The sequence below is a fragment of the Arvicola amphibius genome, chromosome 2, assembly GCF_903992535.2.
Source record: "Arvicola amphibius chromosome 2, mArvAmp1.2, whole genome shotgun sequence".
NCBI classification, from domain to species: Eukaryota; Metazoa; Chordata; class Mammalia; order Rodentia; family Cricetidae; genus Arvicola; species Arvicola amphibius.
This window is the reverse complement of record NC_052048.2, coordinates 17,087,595-17,110,406: the sequence shown is the minus strand read 5'-3', so window position 1 is coordinate 17,110,406 and position 22,812 is coordinate 17,087,595. Positions and strand designations below refer to the sequence as shown.

Genomic DNA, 22,812 nt, shown 5'->3' with positions numbered 1-22,812 from the left:
TTAAAGAGACAGGAGCTCACTATTGCAGGCCCTTCATGTGGACTGTGATGCTGAGATCTTGCCATCTTTTGTATGGAGCCACATCTTCCTGGGCTTCTTGCACAGAAAGTAGACTGAGTACAGAACAGGGATGTAGTGCGGAGTGTGGAATTTCTGAAGACTGTGTAAAGGAGCAAAGCAACATTAACCAAGATAAATGCTTAGTTCAATGCTAGTTTCATAGAAAAAAAAAACTGCTATCACAAACAACTCTAACCATGCATTGTATGCCCTCACCACCAGCCCCAGACTTCATCTGCTGTACTTCCATTTTTATTGCCCTCTGGATTGTAGTGTGTTTGAAATGTTACCATTACATAATTTGCATTTTATCTCTCATTGATATTTACTCTGTTTTCACCAAGAAATATATACTTCGACTCTTACTTAGTTTTTCATTTATTGAACTTCATCTTTGACTGTTAGCATTTCACATTCATAGGTTCCATGGTATGGGAGGTCCTTCTGTCTGTGTGTTGCTTTCATTGGTTAATGGATAAAGAACTGGCTTGGCCTATAGCATGGGAGGAAAAGGGCAGAATCTGAGAGATGCAATGGAGCAGTGGCCAGAGTCAGACATGCCGAAACTTTGCTGGTAATCTAATCTGTGGCAATATACAGATTAATGGAGATGGGTTAAATTAATGTGTAAGAGATAGGAAATAAGAAACTAGAGCTAATGGGCCAAGCAGTGATTTAATTATAGAGTTTATTTGTGATTACTTTGGGTCTAAGCTAGCCGAATGGCTAGGAAGAACTAATGGCTCTCTTCCAACCGTTCTATCTCTAAATATTTATTCAACTGCAGATACTTTACAAGAGCATTTCTCTCAGCACTGAATATATGTATACTTTCCTTTTTATGTTGTTTCCTAAGCAACAGAATAACAAACAACTACTCACTGCACAATTTACTGTTTCCCAATTCAGTCCTTTATCCCCTTTTCAACAGGTGAATTTATTCATACAATATTAAAAAATAAGTTAAAATTTTCAAATATCAATGAGCTGTGTATAAGTACTATATTATCCTCCTCCACGTAGCTACTTATTACACATATCCATATTTTATAACATGTGCATCACCATTAAATTGTCTCTGGAAGACATACAAAATAAACTCAACATTTTTTCAATAAGTAGGTAAATAAATAAACAAGGTTAAAAGAGGAAAATTTGATAAAACAAACCTAGTAATATGAAGGGTTTCCTTCAGAAGATTCACAGAATTATTACAACAGATTTAACATCATTGGACACATGCCACATAAATAAATAAACATATAAATATTACATTTAACATAAATCATTTTAAAATGACAGTGTCTAATTCTAGAAAAAATTAAATTTTGCTAATATTATGTGTTCATATATTTATTTAGTCCATATTCATTTCTATCATTGTAGAACAATACAGATATTTAAATATTTTCTGCAAATGCTGTAACAGTTAGGGTAGTCCTAATCTACACAAAATTTGGCCAAATTCACAATGTTACAAGTGAAGTACAGAAGGTTGAAATTTATAAAAAAATAATTTATTAAGAATTAATATACCTCTAAAATACAAAAGATGATCTACATTTTAGGAAACTGGGGACTTCACATCACTGAGTGTAGAAGGAAGCGGCGGGGCTGCGTCCCGCCACCCGGCCACTGGCTAGCTTTACACCCGAAATAATTACACGGAAACTGTATTCTTTTAAAACACTGCCTGGCCCATAGTTTCAGCCTCTTATTGGCTAATTCTCACATCTTCCTTTAACCCATATTTAGTAATCTGTGTAGCACCACGAGGTGTGGCTTACCAGGAGAGATCTTAACCTGTGTCCATCTCGGAGAGGAGAAGCATGGAGACTGCATATGGCCACTGCCTGAAGCGTCTCCCCTCTCTTTCCCGGAATTCTGTTCTGTCTACTCCACCTACCTAATTTTCTGTCTCTTAAAGGGCCAAGGCAGTTTTCTTTATTAATTAACCAATGAAAGTAACATAGACAGATAACTCTCCTCCATCAACTGAGCCTGCACCTCAGCCACCACAGCATGGAAATAAATGCCTGTCTAAGTTTAGTGTTTTCCAGGATCAAGACATACAAGTGACCAGAAGGGAAAGCAACTCCAGTAGCCCAGAAAAGAAGAGAAACTGAATTTTTCTGCTTATATTTAATGTTACAAAATTGCAAAAAATGACAGGTGAAAAATGGCATACAGTAACAGGAATGTGACTACCATTTGCAGAGCCTTTATGTGGGCCGCAGTGCTGATATCTCTGGAGCCTTTGGCATTGTACTGCATGCTCTTCAGATGTCACCACAGGGAAAAGATGAGCAGGAGAAACACAGTCAGGATCACAGTGAAGGGGATGAGTGTGAACATAGTGTTGATGAGTACAACAAGCCTAGCAACTTGAGAATAATTGCTTGCAATAGCTCTGAAGGATGCATTTGCTTCAATGATGTAAATGAAGACATTAATGTGTTTGTTAATGACCAAAAATGTTTAAAAACAAGGGGAGCAGAGATGTCAAAAGTGTGCCTGAAACCATTTTTTTACTTTCCACTTTAGATGAAGAAAAATAGAGTTTGAGAAATTGACTATCTTGAGAAAATAGAGGATTCTGAGACATGTAGCAAGCCAGATACTGAAATGATTGGTTGCTGTCAGGAAATACAAATTTGTTTCACAACTCTTCTAGTTGTTCTTATGGCTGGAAACCGTTCAGATACAAATAAACTTGCAGTTAGTGAAAACAGCAAAGAAATTCTGGAAACAGCAGAATACAAGAGATGGAAGAAAGAATCTCAAGTGCTGAAGATACATTAAAGGGCAAAGACTCACCAGTCAAAGAAAACATTAAAGTTAACAAAAACTTAACACAAAATACCCAGGAAATATGGAACACCATTAAAAGACCAAACAAGAATAATAGGTATAAAAATAGGAAAAGTCCAGCTCAAAAGCACAGAAAATATAGTTAACAAAATCATAGAAGAAAACTTTCCCAAACTAAAAAAAGATATACCTGTGAAGAAGCTTGCAGAACACCAAATAAAATAGATCAAAAAATGTTCCCTTGCCATGTAATAATCAAAACACTAAACATACAGAATAAAGAAAGAATATTAAGAGCTAAAAAGAAAAAAGGGCAAGTAACATATAAAGGCAGACCTATTAGAATTATACCTGACTTCTCAATGGAGACAATGAAAGTCAAAAGGTCCTGGTCAAGCATTATGCAGACATTAAGAGACCAGGGATGCCAGCCCGGACTACTAGCAAAACTTTCAACAGCATAGAAGGACAAAACAAGATTTTCCATGACAAAACCAGATTTAACCAATATCTAGCCACAAATCCAGCTCTACATAAAGTACTAGAAGGAAAACTATAACCCGAGGAAGTAGGCTATATCAACAAAAACACAGACAGTTGATGATGTCACAGCAAGGGAAAAACACATAAAATAAAATCACCAAAAATGAAAAATAAAATAACAGGAACTAGAAATTACTGGTCATTAATATCCCTTAACATAAATGGACTCAAACTCACCTATAAAAAGACACAGGCTAACAGATTGGAAAAAAAAAAAAAAAACAGAATCCATCCTTCTGCTTCCTACAAGAAACACACCTCAAACTCAAAGACAGACATTGCATCTGAGTAAACGGTTGGAAAAAAATTCCAATCAAATGACCTAAGAAACCAGCTGGGTAGCTATGCTCATATCTGTCAAAATACATTTCAAACTAAAATCAATCAAAAGAGAAAAAGAAGGGCATTTAGTGTTTGTCACAGGCAAAATCCATCAAGAGGAAATCTCAATACTGAACATCTATGACCCAAATCAGAGAAACATCACCCTTCACAATAGCCACAAATAGCATAAAATATCTGAGTAACTCTAACAAAAAAAAATGAAAGACCTGTTTGACAAGAACTTTAAATCTTTGAAGAAATAAATTAAAGAAGACACCAGAAAATGGAAAGAACACCCATGCTCTTGGGTAGGTAGAATTAATATGATAAAAATGACAATCTTACAAAAAACAATCTACATATTCAGTGCAATGCCCATCAAAATCCCAGGAAAATTCTTTAAAGACCTCGAAAGAATGGTACTCAACTTCATATGGAAAAGCAAAAAACCCAGCATAGCCAAAACAATTCTATAAAATAAAAGAAATTCTGGAGGCATCACAATCTCTGACATCAAACTCTACTACAGAGCTACAATATTGGAAATACTCTGGTATTGGCATAAGAACAGACAGGAGGACCAGTGAAACCAAATTGAAGACCCAGATATTAATCCACACACCTTCGAACACCTGATTTTTGACAAAGAAGCAAAAAAAAATCAAATGGAAAAAAGAAACCATATTTAACAAATGGTAGATGGCATAACTGTATATCAACATGTAGAAGAATGAAAATAGACCCAAATCTATCACCATGCACAAAACTCAAGTCCAAATGGATCAAAGACATCAACATAAAGCCAGACACACTGAACCTCATAGAAGAGAAAGTGGAAAGGATACTTGAATGTATTAGCACAGGAATCACTTCCTAAATATAACCCCAGCTGCACTGAGTAAAACAATTAATAAATGAGACCTCCTGAAAGTGAAAAGCTTCTGTAAAGCAAAAAACATGGTCAATAATACAAAACAATAGCCTACAGAATGGGAAAAAATCTTCACCAAGACAGAGATCTGATCTCCAAAATATACAAAGAACTCAGAAATTGGTCATCATAATAACAAATAATCTAATAAAAATGGAGTACAGACCTAAACCAAGAACTCTCAACAGGGTAATCAAAAATGGCTGAAAGATACTTAAGGAAATGCTCAACATCCTAAGTTATCACAGAAATGCAAATCGAAACAACTCTGAGATTTCATCTTACACCTGGAAGAATGGCCAAGATCAAAAACACCAACGTACAACTTATGCTGGAGAGGTTGTTAGATAAGGGAACACTTCTGCATTGCTGGTGGGAGTGCAAGCTGGTACAGTGCCTTTGGATATCAGTATGTTGATTTCTCAGAAAATTAGGAAACAACCTTCTCCAAGACCCAGCAATACTCTATTTAGGTATATATCCAAACAATGCTCTTTCGTGCCACAAGGACATATGCTCAACTATGTTCATAGCAGAATTGTTTGTCATAGCCAGAACCTGTAAACAATATAAATGCCCCTTGACTGATGAATGGATAAGGAAAATGTGGTAATATACACAATGAAGTACTACACAGCAAGAAAAACAACAACATCTTGAATTTTGCAGGCAAATGGAAGGAGCTAAAAAAATATCCTATTGAGTAAAGTAACACTTGCCCGGAAAGACAATTATCATATGTACTTACTCATAAGTGGTTGTTAAACATAAAGTAAAGAAAAAAACAGCCACAAATCACAATCCCAAAGAACCTACACAACACTGATGACCTAAGAGAGGCATACATGGATCTAATCTACTTGGGATGTTGATTAAAAGACAAGATCTACTGAGTAAATTAGGAGCATTGGGGACCATGGAAGAGGGTTGAAGGGAAGGGGAGAGGCAGGGGTGAACAGGAAAAAATTTAGAGCTCAATAAAAAAAATACAGAAAAAAAACTTATGAAGAAAAATTTTCCTCTGAGTAGGTGTCTGTCTTTGTGGTTGAGGTGTGTTCTGCATGGATGGGCTCTGTGGGAGCCTTCTCAGCTTGGTCGATCACCTTCCTGGACCTGGGGGGAATTGGGAGGACCTTGGTCTTAGTGGGGAACCCTGATGGCTCCTTGGCCTTGAGAGGGAGGGAGGGGAGGTATGGGTGGAGGGGAGGGGAGGGAAGGGGGAGAAGGAGGGGAGGGAAGGGGGAGGAGGAGGGGAGGGAGGGGAGAGGAGGAGGGAAGGAGATGGAAATTTTTAAATATAAAAAAAAAATAAACCATGAGAAAAAAAAAAGAAATCAGATATAAAAGAACATTGCAGTCAAGAAATCAGACTCTGCAAACAGGTAGACCTGGGGTCAAAACCCAGCCAAGGTACTGTCCAGCTGTTAAATAAATATCAGTTTTGTTTCAAAAAAAAAGAAAAGAAAAGAAAAATTTAAAAAAAATAATATGCTGATTGCTCAATGGCCAGACAGGAAGTATAGATGGGGTTACCAGAATAGGAGAATTCTGGGAAGAGGAAAGGCTCAGTCTGCAATCATCACTCAGACACAGAGGAAACAAGAAGAGAATGCCTCGCTGACAAAAGGTCCCAAGCCATGTGGCTAACACAGACAAGAATGATGGGTTAATGAATGATATAAGAGTTAGTTAATAAGAATGCTTGGTCTAATAGGCCAATCAGTTTATAATTAATGTAGACCTACGTATGGTTGTTGGGACTGAATGGCTGCGGGACTGGGCAGAACAGAAATTTATGTCAACAGGAATCTCACATCAGCAGCCTATCATGTTAATAACCCACTGCTCTCCTGACTCTAGTAAACTCTTTGCCTGTAAAATGTCCCCTCTCCCTCCCAGTATCTCCATTTATGATCATCTCTAAAATGTAACACTTGTGAACTGAGCAATCCCTCAAAAAAATACATCTTAGCGAGCAGATTGCTTCTCATTGAAGTGTACAAACCTACACCTTAGTCCCCAAAACACAGAAAAGAAGACCTGCTTAAGTTTCCTGTTCTTTAGAATCAGGAGACAGGAATGGGCTGAGAGAAAAGCAAATCCCAGAGCTAGTAAAAACAAAATTATTGAGTTTTCTGCTTCATGTCCTTGATATATCTCCACAGAAGAAGATGAGAAGAAGGAAAATAATCAGGGTCATGGAAGAGGGAATGAATGTGAACATAGTGTTGATGAATAAAATTAGCCTTAAAAATTCAACAGATTTGCTTGAAATAGAACTATAAGATGTTTTATGATTCATTTCCATTAATCCAGCCACTAACATGTCTATTTGTGACTAAAATAATCAAAGACAAGAGAAGCAGAGATGCCAGCAATGCCATCAAAACAACTTTTTTAACTCTTCACTTTAGGTGAAGAAAATTAGAGTTTGGAAAATAAATGACCATTTTGAGAAAATAAATGATGTTGAGGTTTATATCAAGTCAGAAGCTAAAATGATTGGTCACCATCCAGAAAATATTGATTCTTCTCTCTACTTTTCCACTTATCAGTAAGGATGGGTACAGCTCAGATAACAAAAAGACTATGAAAAGAGACCAGAGCAGAGTGATTCTGGAGATTGCCAGAGCAGTGAGGATCTGATCCACTGAAGAGATCTTTTTTCTCTTTACCCAGTCCATGATGTTCACAAGTGCCACAAATGCAATTCCTAACTTTTCTGCTATTGATTCTATGCTTAAAATGAGAGTTATCATGAATTGTAGGAAATCACACATTGTCAATTGTTGCGGGAGCTCCTTCTGCTCCTTCAGCCAATAGCCGCTGAGATACCAGCCCATTGGGGCGTGGTCTCTCTTTTTAAAAATGCGGCCACTTCCCTCCACTCGCTCTCTGGCTTCCGGCTCTGCTTCTGACGACTAGGCTCCCTTCCTGATTGCGCAGAGGGCTGTTGTCTGGGACGGTGATCTGTAAGTTTTTTCCCCTTTAAATAAATAACCATTCTATTAATCATAATTCCAAACTGGTGTGGGATTGTTTGTGATTTACACCATCATCTGGTGCCCAACGTTTGGTTTTAGGACCCCTCCTTTCCCCGCTCGGCTGCCTGCCGCCAGCGCGGCTTGGCGCGAGCCCTCCCTCCCTCAGCGGCGGCCTGTGCCTTGTGCGTGGAGACAGCGTTTAATGTAATCACACAGTGGCTTTTCTTGCTGAAATTCTTTATATTTTCTCTTTACACGCCTCAGATTGACTCCAAGTCCCCACGCACCCTATCGTTTGCCTCCCCACGTGGATTTAAACTCCACAGGCCCGCACAGTCTCTGCCCGCCTGGCCTACTCTTTTCTGAGACGCTTTTAAATCTCCCTTGCAAGCGCAGTGCTTGGGTGGCGCAAACCAGTTTGCAGGAGGTTGCCGAAAAACTGCAACCCCTCAGGGCGACTCTGTCACGTGGAGGCCATACACAGCTGCGGCTTCCAGGTTGCTCTTCTTTTCCCTTGGATTCTGGGTTTCTAGTTCTGTGTGTGGAATTGATTTAATTACATTTTCTTTGTTGAGCAACTCGCATTTCCCAGTTTTTAACAAATACTAAGGCGGACACTGAAACAGGACCCCATTTTAATCAACTTTGCAGCGGTTCTAGTCGCGACTCTGCAACAGCACCACCGGCTGGATAATAGGTAATATGGCAGTTTTCGTTTCCAACGCAAATTTTACTGTTTTGTTTATTAATACATTGGACTATATCATGCAAGGTTTATATGATTATGGGGATACCTTAATTTGCTTGTTACTAGGTTTCAGTTTTATTTTCCATATTCTATCATTAAGGAAGAATAAGGCACTCGTAAGAACGATACAATCTCTACGGACTAATAATGAACAACTAGTAGAAAGGATTAAAATTATTGAAAATCAGAGGTTATCTGAACAAGTGGATACTATGATAGACAAAATTGACTCCATATCCAAGGGTACTAGGAAGTTACCTGAAAGGGTTCAGGCTGTTGAATTTGATGTTCAGACGTTATCACAAAGTTTTGATAAGGTAACAGACAGAATGTACCTCCAAGATGGGAATCTACATGATATACAAGAAAAGTTTAAAGAGGACATATTATCTTTGAAGGAAAAAATTAAAACTTTGGAAACACAAGTACAGAATAGAGACCAAAAATTTGATACCTTAGTGAAATCACTAGAAACACATACAGGTCAGGAGATTCAGGATTTAAGAGAGATGATGATAAAAAGATTTGAAAAGATTGAAGAACTTATTGGAGCTGGTGAACAGAGTAAGGAGGCACAAGGACAGGATACAATGCCACCACCAGCTATTAGAACTGGCTTACCCAGGGTTTTAGCGACATACCCTGTAATTAATTCTGACAAAGCATCAACTTCCAAAGGCTCAAAGGGAGTCAAAGATGCTAGATGGAAGCCAATAGAACTGAATGATCTAAAAGAAATTAAGCAGGCTGTTGTTAATTATGGCTTGCACTCTGCATTTGTTAAGGAAATGATAAAGACTTGGGCCTCTAATGTCAGAGCTACCCCCCATGATTTCTCTCAGTTAGTGTCTGCAGTTTTAGATGATGGACCTTCCTTAATGTTTGGAATTTATTTCAGAGAAGAATCCAAACATATGGAACAGCAAGGAAGAGCAAAAGGTGTGGAGGTTTCCCAAGATCAAATTCTTGGTGTAGGAGCATATGCTGATCCACAGGTCCAAGCTCTTTACGACGAAGAAGTATTATGTCTATGTCACCAAGCAGCCTTAAATGCTTGGAATAGGAGACAAGATCCAGCGAAAAGGGTCGAATCATATACAAGGATTAGGCAGGGACAGAGAGAACCCTTTATTGACTTTTTGCAAAGATTAATTAAGGCTCTGGACATAGGGGTAACAGACCCAGAAGCTAGACGAATACTTCTTGAATCTCTAGCTTTTGAAAATGCAAATGTAGATTGCAAAAAGATAATTGGGCCTTTAAAGTCTAGATCAGCACCTATGGATGAATGGATTCAGCATACGATGAATGTTGAGACGTTTAGCTATAATGATGAATCTTGGGTAGGAGAAGCAATTTCCAAAGCAATGAGGAGACATCAAACTGCCAGGTGTTTTAATTGTGGTAAATTAGGGCATCTGCAAAGGGATTGCAGACAAAGAACTTCTAGGAATAATATCTCCTCTGGGAATGACAAAAATAGGAGACCTCGGCCTTCAGGTATATGTAGGAGATGCGGTAAAGGCCGACATTGGTCCAACGAATGCAGGTCAACAACAGACAGACAAGGAAACCCGATACCATCGGGAAACCCCTTGAGGGGCCTCTTGCAGGCCCCCAAGCCAACAGTGGCCCAGTCATTCCCAGTCACAGTGGAGAACGTGCCTCACCAAGAAAACTAAAAGCTCCAATTTCTGCTGTAAAAAGTAATACTGGTCTAAATGATGAATTACATGTGGAGGACGAGTCAAAAAATCCAGTAGGACAGAGTAAACGTATATTTTGGCAGACTTCTATTAATGATCAAAGACCAAAGCTAAGAGTCTGTATAAATGGCATTTTTATTGAAGGCTTATTAGACACAGGTGCGGATGTAAGTATCATTACTCCAGAATCTTGGCATCCGAATTGGCCTCTTCAAGAGGTAGATGTTCAGTTCCTGGGAATTGGAACCCTGTCTCGTGTAAAACAAAGCACAAGATGGGTCGAATGCATAGGGCCTGAAAGGCAAATAGGAAGACTAAGGCCATATATAGCCAATATTGCAATAAATTTATGGGGCCGTGACCTGCTACAACAATGGAATACCCAGATTAACATTCCTGCAGTCTCAGGAACTCATAATTCTGGGAAGGATGTAATAAAGTACCATGCACAAAGGTCACCAGCCATTCAGGCTGTACAAGAACATAAAACAACTAACAAACCTTTAGAGGTACCAACAGCCCTACCTTTAAAATGGTTAACTGAGAAGCCAATATGGGTTAAACAATGGCCTTTAGCTGAAGATAAATTACAGGCATTGGAACAGCTGGTACAAGAGCAACTAGATGCTCACCATATTGAGGAATCAACCAGCCCTTGGAATTCTCCTGTGTTTGTTGTAAAAAAGAAATCTGGTAAATGGAGAATGGTGACAGATCTAAGAGCTGTCAACAAGGTAATTCAACCTATGGGCCCACTACAATCTGGAATTCCTTTGCCTTCTCTATTACCAAAAGGATGGCCTCTTATAGTTATTGATTTGAAAGATTGTTTTTTCACTATACCTTTACAAGAAAAGGATAGAGAAAAATTTGCCTTCACAGTGCCTACTTATAATAATTCTCAGCCTACTAAGAGATATCAATGGACTGTCCTCCCACAGGGGATGCTCAATAGTCCCACATTGTGCCAATATTTTGTAAGTAAGCCATTGGAAATAATTCGTAAACAATTTCCCAAGTCAATAATTTATCATTATATGGATGACATTTTGTTATCTGATTCAAATAAAGATACTTTGGAAAGGATGTTTGAAGAAGTAAAGAAAGTCTTGCCTAAATGGGGATTACAAATTGCCCCTGAAAAAATTCAAAGAGGAAATTCTATTAATTACCTAGGTTACAGAATAGGGTTAGAGAAAATTAAAACGCAAAAGGCACAAATTAGGAGAGACAGGTTACAGACTCTTAATGACTTCCAAAGATTGTTAGGAGACATTTCCAGTCTACGACCAGCTGTTGGGATAACACCTGATCTAATAGTTCATTTAAACACAACCTTAGATGGTGATAAAGATTTGAATAGTCCCAGAAAACTGACAGCTGAAGCAGAAAAGGAACTGACAATGATTGAGGAAAAATTACAGGAGGCACATGTGGATAGGGTAAACCCAAATCTTAGCTGCATCCTAGTCATATTGCCTTCCAGAATTTCTCCTACAGGGATTTTAATGCAGAGGGAAGATACTATTTTAGAGTGGATATTTATGCCTAATAAACCAAGTAAAAAATTAAAAACTTATGTGGAAAAAGTCTCTGAATTAATTATAAAAGGTAAGCTGAGACTTCGTCAACTAGCAGGTATAGACCCAGCAGAAATTATAGTGCCTTTTACTACTGAGGAAATAAAAAAGTTATGGGAAGACAATGAACCATGGCAAAGAGCTTGTGCTAATTTTTTGGGAGAAATTAATAGCAACTATCCCAAAAGTGATAGACTTAACCTCATAAAGAGAACTTCTTGGATTCTTCCTAGAATTGTACGTGATGCTCCAATAACTGGAGCCCGTACGTTTTATACTGATGCAAATAAATCAGGGAAAGCTGGTTACAAGTCAGATGAATTGAGTAAGGTGGAACAAAGCCCTTATAATTCTGTCCAAAAGGCAGAATTATATGCCATTCTTATGGTGCTAAGGGACTTTAAAGAACCTCTTAATATAGTTACAGATTCACAATATGCAGAAAGAGTTATCTTGCATATTGAAACTGCTGAATTTATTCCAGATGACACAGAGTTGACTTCATTGTTTATCCGGGTACAAGATATAATTAGGAATAGGCTTTGTCCAATGTACATAACACACATCCGGTCCCACACGGGTCTGCCTGGTCCTCTAGCACAAGGTAATGCAGAGATTGATCAATTATTGATTGGAAGTGTGTTGAAGGCCTCAGAATTTCATAAAAAGCATCATGTCAATAGTAAAGGCCTAAAGAAAGAATTTTCCATTACATGGCAACAAGCTAAGGACATTATAAAGAGATGTCCTACTTGTTCTTTCTATAATCAAACACCGTTGCCTGCAGGGAGTAACCCAAAGGGTACTCAAAGGAATGAAATCTGGCAGATGGATGTGTTTCACTTTATGGAATTTGGTAAATTAAAATATGTACACCACACCATAGACACATATTCAGGTTTTCAATGGGCTACTGCCCTGAGCTCAGAAAAGGCCGATTCAGTAATCACACATTTATTAGAAGTTATGGCCATCATGGGTATACCTGCACAAATAAAGACAGACAATGGTCCAGCATATGTATCTAAGAAAATGAAACGCTTTTTTGATTATTATAATATAAAACACATTACAGGTATACCAAATAATCCTACAGGTCAGGCAGTTATAGAAAGATCAAATCGTACTATAAAGGATATGCTGAACAAACAAAAAGGGACGGAAAATACCCCCAGAAATAGATTGCATAATGCTTTATTAACCTTGAATTTTCTTAACGCTAATGAGAAAGGAACAACAGCGGCAGAAAGACATTGGATAATGGAAAAGTCTGCTGAGCTAAATCAACCAATTTATTTCAAAGATGTGCTGACCTCTCAATGGAAGCCAGGAGATGTGCTACGTTGGGGAAGGGGTTTTGCTCTTGTCTCCACAGGAGAGGAAAAATTGTGGATACCATCAAAATTAATAAAGGTTCGGTTTGAAGAGGAGAAGCCCCTTGGAAAAGAAAAATAATTCATTCACAAGGATGATGATCATACTGATGGTAAGAAAAGCATATAGGTTGGGGGCAGGGTTCTTTTCTTATCTCCACAGGAAACCACTCATCTTCAAAGAACTTAAGGGACCCTGGATATTTAAATACTGATGGATGGACACTAGTTACAACCTAATATGGATCAACACAGAACCTGAATAGGTTTAGTAAGTATAAAACATTTTTTAAATATATATATATATATATATATATATATATATATACATTACTATGCTTTTATTTATATGTATATAGAGCTGGTTTTGGAGTTTTACTATGGCTCAGTCTCTCTTCAATTCCAAGCCTGTTGATAAGAGATATCTCAGAGATTCTGTCTCAGGTCAGGAGCCATGAAATGGGACAGAATAATAATAGTAATAATAATGATGATGATGATGATGATACTTGATAAACTTTCTTTGCCTTTCCTCATATCTGTGTCTGTCTTTATTATACCTTCCATCGAATATATATGTCTGTATATGTCTTTGTAGATAATGTTTACCTTTCCTGTAACAAACAACAAATTTTCCTTCAATAATCTTTTTCCGTAAACTGGACACAAAGAACCCGCAGAGAGAGGACTGCTGAACTTGCCTAAAGGTGAGAATGTCTTTCGGGGTTCCTGATTCCTGAAAGAGTCTGCGAGATGTTCTGCAGGACACAGCAGAAAGTGACTGAACTGTCTTTGGAATTTTTCTGCTTCATGGAAATGTCTGCTGGATACTGTGGGCCTGAAGCCCGAAGATGGATGCCCCAACGGTACAGAGGAACTTTGGGTGACTGTCCAGGCAGCGAGTTGTCTCTGTCATTTCTAGAGTTTAGAAGTTGCTTACTTCTTGTTTGTTAGTTAATATTATCCTTCTGGAGTCTTTGATGGAGTTGAAGAATAAATAGATAGTTATAGATTTCCTTAGTTATGATAAAAGATAAAATAGATTTAAATATTGTAACTGTAATACTTGCTTGATAACTGTTTTGTTATATGTAATTTTGCTATGTTAAAGTTGAAGCCTTTCTTTTTTGTTTAAACAGAAAAAGGGGAAATGATGGAGGAGAGTTATCTGTCTATGTTTCTTTCATTGGTTAATTAATAAAGAAAACTGCCTTGGCCCTTTAAGAACAGAAAATTAGGTAGGTGGAGTAGACAGAACAGAATTGTGGGAACAAGGAAGTAGAGTTGGAGAGACGCTTCAGGCAGTCACGATAGTGAGTCTCCATGCTGCTCCTCTCCGAGATGGACGCAGGTTAAGATCTCTCCCGGTAAGCCACACCTCGTGGTACTACCCAGATTACTAAATATGGGTTAAAGAAAGATGTGAGAATTAGCCAATAAGAGGCTGAAACTATGGGCCAGGCAGTGTTTTAAAAGAATACAGTTTCCGTGTAATTATTTTGGGTAAAGCTAGCCAGCGGCGGGTGGCGGGACGCAGCCCCGCCGCTTCACACTACAGTCAATGGGATGCTCCAGTTACTATGACACTGCTGTAGATATGTTAATACAGTCTAAAACCTAGATCAATCTGATTCTAGAAAGTCCATATCACATTCACTTTTAAGGAATTCCATAAGCAATGTCAACCAAATAGCAACATCAATAATTAAATTATTTATGTATTTCTCCATGAATTATCTTTCATAGTTGAAAGCAAGTCAGTTGAAGTTAATGCAGATACTGTGTGCGTTACCTGTTAGCCTGAAAACCACATGACTCTAATGTGCTGTCATCAAAATAAGATACATTTATTTGTATCGTTTTTCTACTTTTGTCTTTTACATATTTTCATCTGGTTTCTGAACAAGTAAGATTTGGAAGTTGTAACTCATAACAAGCAAAATGTGGAAGTGTAACCTCATTAATTAAATAAAAATTAGTTCTATACAAGGAGTTAGGAATGTTTTCCAAAGATCTTTCAACGAGCTTTCTATTAAACTCCTAAACATCTTCATTCATCAAATACTTAGTACTATGAATGCTAATCATTTTACTTTTGACATGGTCCTGCACACACATACCCAACAAAGAAATATATATTTATTTAGATTGGCATACTCTTCACTCTTCAACACAAATAATGCAGGTTTATATTTTTCAGCATTGAAAAAAAACAAGCACCAAGTGGAGTGTTCTTCGGTGCTCAACATTCTCTCAGGAATGGATGGGTGCTGCCAGGAGCAATCGTGTTTCACATCAACAGAACCCTAAGTTATTTAAATGCCATGTTCTACAGCTCTTTGAAGTGGTTGAAGATTACCTATTTACACAGAATAAAATCTGTATGTATCTAAAGGACCTGATTAGTCTAAATACAAGTATGACAAACATGGATGACTATTGATATATAATTCTTAATACCTATATAACTTAAAGAGAAAGACTCCGTATTAGAATATTAAACAATCTTTAAAAAACTGTGCAACAAATGAGGACAATGATCTCAAAATGTAAACAAGGTATAAGTGTCTTGATCAGAGGTAGAAATGTATATTACAATATGATAAATATATCCTAAAATTGTATCAATATACAAAATGTTCTAAGCACAGTTAGAAGCATGCATGAATACAATCTGACAAAATAACTTTACCTTGATATACAAATATTGTAGACAAAAGTAGCAACATAGTCAATATAATTTAAGTTTGTATCAATATATAAGAATTTATATCAGTGTAAATTGCCTATATATGATAGCTCACAAGTATTCACTCCATTACTCACTATTATTGTTACTGTGAGTAAGCTCACACTAATCTATTATCCCATCCAAATCTTTTCTCTTATTTTCAAAGATACCTCTGAGCCTGCATAATTTCTGCCAAACCCCCAACCCTATAACAGTTATAATCAACCCCTAAATGATGTCTGATGTCCCTAACCCTGAGGAAAAACTTTATTTGGAAAGAGGATATCATCTTCTAGAATTACTTCCAGCTGTCATGGGGGCAATGTACTTTCTATGGGATCCTGAGAAAGTAAAATGATGGTTAAGTTCCAAGATTACTGTCTGGTATAATTGCAAATAGTCTCTGAGTATTTGGTAAGGTTTTTCTGAGGTTCCTATTTGGAGTGCTGGCCCAAAATGTTGTAAAAACGTGCACCATTTCAGCTCACCAAGTTGAGCAACTGCTACCCAAAACAGGACTTATGGTAGTGCTATCAGTATCATGATGTCATATCAATCAGGTGGAGTTGTTGGGAGACCACATTTCTTCCTGGAAACTTCAAAGATTATTGCAGGGCCAGGCGGTGGTGGCGCATGTCTTTAATCCCAGCACTCGGGAGGCAGAGGCAGGCAGATCTCTGTGATTTCAAGACCAGCCTGGTCTACAAGAGCTAGTTCCAGGACAGGCTCCAAAGCCACAGGGAAACCATGCCTCAAAAAACCAAAACAAAAAAAAGATTACTGCAGGAAAATTTACTGTTTATTGTGGAAAATTTGAACATTATTTAAACAGACATATATATTTAATGAAAGGTACAATAGAAACAAAAATAGATATGAAGGAACATAATTTTAATTCATTTTTCTTTCTATGCCATACCAGATAACCCCTGACATGAGACAGAACATTGAAATTTTATCTTAACTACATGATTAGATTTAGAGAAGGACAGAGCCATTGTCCAACTCCAAAGTCAGATATGGAGTGTGTGTGTGTGTGTGTGTGTGTGTGTGTGTGTGTGTGTGTGCTTAAATATATGTGTATCAATTACCTGACCTCATAAATCATATTCCCTTTTTGATAATCCTTAGTAGATAGTTATTTTTGTTCTGTCAGCATTCAAACATCCAGTCTCTTGAATTTTTTGAAGATGTGTATTTTCCTGTAAAAATAAGAATAGAACCCTGCCCCTACTTTATATGTTTTCCTTACCACCTGTATGGTTGTCACCATTGTGGATGATCTGTCATTTCTCTTTCTCAAGAGATTTCTCCTTTTCAAAGTGAATCTTTATTAATTTTGTTGGTATCCATAGTTATTCTTCTCCTGTGGAAACAACAGCAAATCCCTTTCCCAATGTAGCATATCTCCTGGCTTCCATTGTGAGGTCAACATATCCTTGAAATACACTGACTGATTTAATTCAGAAGACTTTTGTATTATCCAATGTCTCTCTGCTGCTGTTGTCCCTTTCTCATTAACTTTAAGAAAATTAAAGGTTAATAAGCATTATATAATCTATTTCTGGGGGTATTTTCCATCCCTCTCTGTTTATTTAACATATCCTTTATAGTTCAATTTGATCTTTCTACAACTGCCTGATCTGTAGGATTGTATGGTATACGTGTAATATGCTTTCTATTGTAATAAGCAAAAAACTGTTTTATTTTCTTAGAGACATATGCTGGACCATTAACTGTCATTATTTGTGCAGGTATACTCATGATGGTTATGATTTCTAATAAATGTGTGGTTACTTAATCAGCCTTTTCTGAGGTTAAAGCAGTTGTCTACTGAAAACTTAAATAAGTGTCAATGGTGTGGTGTACATATTTTTATTATCCAAATTCTGCAAAGTAGAAGACATATATATGCCAGATTTCATTCCTTTGAGTACCATTTGTATTAGTCTCTGCAGATAATGTTGTTTGGTTATAGAAAGAGCAAGTAGGACATCTCTTTATAATCTCCTTAGCTTGATGCCATGTGTAGAAAACTCTTTCTTTAAATCTTTGCTGTTGACATGATGTTTCCTATAAAATTCTCAGGTCCTCAAAACACTTCCAATCAGTAATTGATTAATTTTTGCATTACCTTGTGCTAGAGGACCTGGAAGACCTATATGGTACCGGATGTATGTTATGTATATATGGGACAAAGTCTATTCCTGATTATATCTGGAACCTGTATGAACATGAAGTCAATTCTGTATCATCTGGTATAAATTTAGTGGTTTCAATATGCAAAACTATTCTTACAGCACATTGTGTATCAGTAACTATATTGAGAGGTTCTTTAAAATCCCTTAGCACCTTGAGAATAGCATATAATTCTGCCTTCTGGACAGAATTATAAGGGCTTTGTTCAACCTTACTTAATTCTTCTGATTTGTAACCTGCCTTCCCTGATTTATTTGCATCAGTATAAAATGTATGGGCTCCAGTTATTGATGTATCACATACAATTGGGGGAAGAATCCAAGAAGTCCTTTTTAAAAGGTTAAGTCTATCATTAGGGGGACAATTGCTATTGGTTCCCCCCCCCCCAAAAAAATAGCAAAAGATCTTTGTCATGGTTCATTGTCTTCCCATAACCTTTGTATTTCATCAATAGTGAAAGGCACTATAATCTCTGCTGGGTCTATACCTGCTAATAGATGAAGTCTCGATTTACCTTTTATAAATAATTCAGAGACTTTTTACACATAAATTTTTAGTTTTTTTACTTGGTTTGTGTGTTAAAAAGATCCATTATAAGATAATATTATCCCTCTACATTAGAATTCCTGTATGAGAAATTCTGGAAGGGAATATGACTAGAATACAATTAAGATTTGGATTCACCCTATGCACATGTGCCTCCTGTAATTTCTCCTTAACAATTGTCAATTCCTTCTCCACTTCAGCTGTTAATTCTCTGGAACTATTCAAGTCTTTATCATCATCTAAGGTTTCGTAACCCAACAGCTAGTCATAGACAGGAAATGTCTCCCAATATTGTTTGAAAATCAATAAGAGTCTGCAATAAGTCTCTCCTAATTTGTGGCTTTTGTGTTCCAATTTTCTGTAAACCTTTTCTGTTAATTACCTAAGGGTAATTAACAGAATCTCCTCTTTGAATCTTTTCAGAAGCAATTTTTAATCTGCATTTAGGCAAAACTTTCTTTACTTTTTCAAACATCCTTTCTAAAGTATCTGCACTTGAATCAGATAACAAAATGTCATCCATGTAATGATAGATTATAGAGTTAGTAAATTGCCTATGTATTATTTCCAATGGCTAGCTGACAAAGAATTGGCACAGGTGGGGCTATTGAGCATTCCCTGTGAGAGGATAGTCCATTGATATCTCCTAGTACTCTGAGAATTATTATAAGTTGGCACTATGAAAGCAAACTTTTATGTATACTTTTCTTGTAAAGGTATAGTGAAGAAACAATCTGTTAAATCAATAATTATGAGAGGCCATCCTTTGGTAACAGAGAAGGCAGAGGAATTCCAGATTGTAGAGGGCCCATAGTTTGAATAACCTTGTTGATAGCCCTTGGATCTGTCACCATTCTCTATTTTCCAGATTTCTTTTTATCAACAAATACAGGAGAATTCCAAAGGCTGGTAGATTCTTCATTAAAGCAAGCATCTAGTAGCTCTTGTACCAGCTGTTCTAAAGCCTGCAGCTTTTCTTCAGTTACAGGCCACTTTTTAACCCATATTGGTTTCTCAGTTAACCATTTTAAAGGCAGGGTCATCATTACCTCTGAAGGTTTATCAATTGCTTTGTGTTCTTGTACCTCCTGAATGGCTGGTGACCTTTTTCTATAATATCTTCTAACATGTTCCCAAGAAACATAGTTTTTGGGGGCTGCAGGAATGTTTATCTGGGTATTCCATTCCTGCAATAGGTTACAACCCCACAAATTCACTGCAATATAACTACATATGGCCTCAGTCTTTCTCATTGCCCTCCTGACCCTATGCATTCTACTCATCTCATGCTTTGTTTCACCTGAAATAGGGTTCCAATTCCAAAGAACTGAACATCTACCTCTTGAAGAGGCCAATTCTGATGCCAAGATTCTGGAGCAATGATACTTACATCTGTACCCATGTCTAGTAGGCCTTCAATAAAAATGCCATTTATATACACTTTTAGTTTTGGTCTTTAATCATTTATAGAAGTCTTCCAGAATATACATTTCCTATGTCCTACTGGAGTTTTGACTCATCCTCCACATTTATTCCATCATCCAGACCAGTATTGTTTTTTTACAGTAGGCATTGGATTTTTTAATTTCCTGATGAGACATGTTCTCCACAGTAATTGGAAATGACTGGACCACATTCATCATGGGGGCCTGCAAAAGGCCCACACAATGTTTCCCGATGGTATCAGGTTGCTTAATCTATCTTTTATTGACCTACATTCATTGGTTCCAATGTCGGCATTTGCCACATCTCCTACATATGCCTGAAGGCTGAATCCTCCTATTCTTTCCATTCCCAGAAGAGACATTATTTCTAGGAATTTCTTGTCTACAATCCCTCTCAGATGTCCCATTCTACCACAATTAAAGCATCTGGTATTTTGATGTCTTCTCATTCCATTGGAAATTGCTTCTTCTACACAAGTTTCAGTACCATAGTAAAGTGTCTCAATTTTCATTGTATGCAAGATCCATTTATCCAACAGTGTTGATCCAATCTTTAAAGGCCCAAGGATTCTTTTGCATTTCAAGTTGGCATTCTCATAAGCCAAAGAATCAATTATTATATGTCTAGCTTCTGGATCAGTAACCCCTATTTGTACAGCCTTAGTTAAAATTTGTAAAATGTCACTAAAAGGTTCTCTCTGATCCTGTTTAACCCTAAGATATGATTCAACTCTTTTCTATTTCCTAAATCCTCTCCCAAGAATTTAAAAATGCTGTGCTACACAGGGACAAGGTGTATTCATCAGAAAGAGCATGATCCCGAGAATCAGAGTAAAGTCCTGTGCCCAGAATCTGATCTTGGGAAATCTCAAGAACTTTTACCTTTCCTTGTTGCTCTAAAAGTTTAGCCTCTTTTCTTCAAAAGCACCTCTAAAGCAACTGTGCTCCAATTTCTAGTTCTGCTGAGATTGACTGAGTTCAGTCTTATGGTATTGCTTTGTTATTTTCACCATTTCCCTAACAAAGGATGAAAGTATTCCATAAAATACAATTGCTTGTTTAATTTCTTTTAGATCACTCATATATATAGGCTCCCATGTATATTCTTTAACTATCTTACGGTATTTTGTGCCAGATGCTCTTTCTGGTGATATCACTGGAAAGGCAGGTATAAGTTTGGTACATACTGATAAGGCTAAATTTTTCTTTGTGCCTTTTGTCAAATTCAATAAATTCCTCAGTCTTTTCAAATCTATTTGCCACTGCCTTTTGTAAACTCTGGATCCTCTATCCAGTGTTCTGTTCTAATGCCCTCACTGAGGATTCCAATTGTAAAGTCTGTCCAATAGAGATAATGCCTCAACCTTAGACATAATTTTTATAGCATGCATATTACTTTCATGGAGAGACGTTCTATCACTAAATCTATCATAGCACTTCAATAGAGTTCAATTAATACATTCAAAGGTACAAATTCTTTCAGATAATATCTCAGCACCCTCTGTCATAAACTGGGTTTTGGTTTTCAAATTGCCTGTGTCTTTCTCCAGAGTATTAAATTTTCCTTTTAATAGATTAATATCAGTCTGTAAAAACTGTATTATTCTAAAAGTGCCTCATTTTTGGCCCTATTATCAAACCATATTTTTAACAATGTAATATGAAGAAAAAAACTGAGTCCCAATATCCAATATAAGGATGTATCACAATAACCATATAAGCCTTGCAGAATACAATCCATAGTATTAGCAAAAAAATTACAATGGTAATTTCAATGGTAATGTTGTCTGCCATTATATAACTTTCAAGTGTATTGGATTATTAATTACCTGTTAGGAGATCTGGTAAATTGTTTTAAATGTAATAATCTTTCTAGTTCAGCAGGTGTCATGGTTGTTAGCCGCACAACCTGGTGCCAGAAACAGTCCTGAGTTACTTAGGTTTACCCGTGGTGCTGGTTAAATACTGAGAAATATACTTTGTTGACAAATTTAAAGCAATTAAATCAATTACATATGCAGAGCGAGAAGCCCAGAACTCAGAAGCCAGGAGTACAGAGCAGAAGCTGCACGGAAGCTGCACCAGTTGCTATGTGGCAGAGAATGCTGCAAGGAACGCTGCAGTGGTGGTGTTGTGTGTGAGCTTGGGAAATTTCCAAGTCTCTGCATGCAGTTAGCTTCACTGTGGTGGGGTTTTACAAAAAAAAGAAAAAAGAAAAAAAAAGAAAACACATAAAAGCAAGACAAGTAGTCAGGGGTGGGAGACTTTCTGAGTTGTGGACCAGTTAGGCCTTTAGGCCATCCACCCAGTAGATGTGGAGTCCAAATCCATGTGAGCACCAGATGGTGAAGGACGCTAAAAGAGAAATCCCACACTAACTCAGAATTGAGTATAATAAAAGATTATTTATTTAGGGGTAGACTCATAGATTAAATTCCTTGCTCGAACAAGGAACAACAACTGATTCCAGCAACCAGAAAACAGAGAGAGGCTAGATGTACACTTTACATCAGCATATATAATATATGAGGCCATTCCCAAGTGGGCAGGTAACTTAAAGGCTACTGACTACAAGAATTCCTACAGCACCTGCCCTGTACTCAGACTGATGAATATCTTAAATGTAACCATAGAACCTTCATCCAGCAACTGACAAAAGTAGAGACAGAGACCTGCCCTGGAGCACTGGGCTGAGTTCCCAAAGTCCAGTTGAAGAATGGGAGGAGTGAGAACATGAGCAAAGAGGTCAAGACCATGATGCGGTCATGCATTGAAACAGTCCACCTGAGCTAATGAAAGCTCACCAACTCCAGACTGACAGGGAAGGAACA

General features: G+C 37.3%; 1 pseudogene; it reads right to left on the bottom strand.

Annotated features, from left to right (window-relative positions):
* Positions 1-2,051: 2,051 nt before the first annotated feature.
* LOC119806532 lies at positions 2,052-7,449 on the bottom strand (annotated as a pseudogene).
* Positions 7,450-22,812: the final 15,363 nt, after the last annotated feature.